Raw genomic sequence first — 1,904 nt, 5'->3', positions numbered from 1 at the left:
CGCTGATCATAACAGCCTCAAGTGGGGACTCTCTTTGCATTTCGTTCTTCTATGCCTGCTAATCTGCCTTCTCAAGGCTTTTCTTTGACTCTGATTCTTCTCTCCTTCTTCATGTTCTTCTTCAAATAGAACAGGTACATGGTTAGGTAATTTATAAGTATAGGTCTGTGACTAAGAAGTGTGGACAAAAAACAAAGATAGAGATAGAGAGATGGGGAACGAAGGAATGAAAAGTAGAAACCCAACATGTGTAATAAATCCCTCAGATCAATGGCTGTAAGTAGCGGAATCCGGTACACAGAAGGATAAATCACCACATATACTTACCATTTACTGTACAACCATTCCTAATGTTCTATCAAGCCCGGTTCTCCTTGAGATAGATAGTCATCATAATTGATTGAATTGTAGAACACGGATTAACGTTATGTACATATGTAATAGTCAGAATTAATAGCCGTTGTATATATGTCCCAGCTTTATCTAGTTTCATATTTATATCCTTTACACCTGCTGTTTATCTATCTATCTATCTATTCGTCTCTATGGACGGTGAACAGATGGTAGGTACTGCTTATTAGATAGGTAGAGTGAGTGGCTTGACTTGACTTGACCATCTCAAAACCCATATATATATATATATTTACCTAATTTATCGATCGATCGAGAAACTACAATACATCGTGAACTTGAACACAGACAACTGACTGGTTTTCTTTCTAAACAGACAGTATGTGGATATGGCATTTCTCTGCAGAAATACCTATAAAGTTAGCACTTAGCAATACCTGTGTATTACACGCATTGATGCTTCATGTCTTAAGAGTTAAGAATAAAAAGAATAAATAGAGTTACAAATACCTATCTGGGTATATTCCTAATCCGACATACATACAGTGCATACACCCCTATCGCTACTCCTACCACTGAGACAGAGGGGTATGGTATGGTATGTACATGTACGTAAGTAGCAAAAGGAAAGTTCCAACATCTATTCCATCCAGGCAGGATCCTGGTCTGAGGCATACTATCAGATGGGTGCTATGTACATACATAGCAGTAGAGCATAAGCAAAGATGTTCTGACAGGATAGATCCTGAAACGTGGCGAGGCGGAGCTTGAATCGCCTCAGCCTCACGACCTAACATAACATGATAGGATATGATATGATACGATAAAAAAGAAAGAAAAAGCCAAACAACAAAAACATATCAATCTCGTAGACCGCTCTGCCCGGGCAATGCTACGTAGCAAATCTCCCCGAGATAAGATCCAGGCCTAACCTGATGAGATGAATCACAGGGAAGGGGCGGTGAGTTTCACACATAAAGTGAGGCGACCAACCAACTAGCGAACAAGCAAAGAAGCAAATACCAAAAAAGAAGCAAACAAACAAAAAGGAATGTGAGCTCTGACCCCTAACTTTTAATCGCTGCATTATAGATAGCGATTCATACAGGTTAGTCAGTCGGGAAAATCAAAATGTCAAAAAATCGAAAACCAGTAAATCCAAGGCCAACAGGCAAATAGAAAAATTGAACAAGGTTCAGGATCGACAGAATTGACCAGAAATTAACAAAGATTGACAATGCGGAATCAACTCGCCAATATGTTGTTGACACGCAGTTGCAGCAGCAGCAAGGGATGCATCTGCCATGACGTCGTGTAATTTCACGAAAATCTTAGTCCACGGAGCTACCTACCTGCTGAGTAGCTGAGCTGGGGTCCTGGCAGCCTGGAGTCCATTTCCGTATTTGGTTGGGGTGGTGATTGGTTATCTGTGGTCCTTTTTCCAAATCAGGCCAGCTATCTCAGGATTGTCAGGGCGACCAAGCTAGCTTAGCCATGTGGGAGAGGGTTATGTCTATCCATTGGAGGTTCGAGCTCTGCCTGTCTGTCAGGTA

Source organism: Thermoascus crustaceus, assembly GCF_041956765.1.
Source record: "Thermoascus crustaceus strain CBS 181.67 unplaced genomic scaffold VTN00scaffold_4, whole genome shotgun sequence".
Lineage (NCBI taxonomy): Eukaryota > Fungi > Ascomycota > Eurotiomycetes > Eurotiales > Thermoascaceae > Thermoascus > Thermoascus crustaceus.
The sequence above is the reverse complement of the archived record's forward strand: the minus strand, read 5'-3'. Positions refer to the sequence as shown.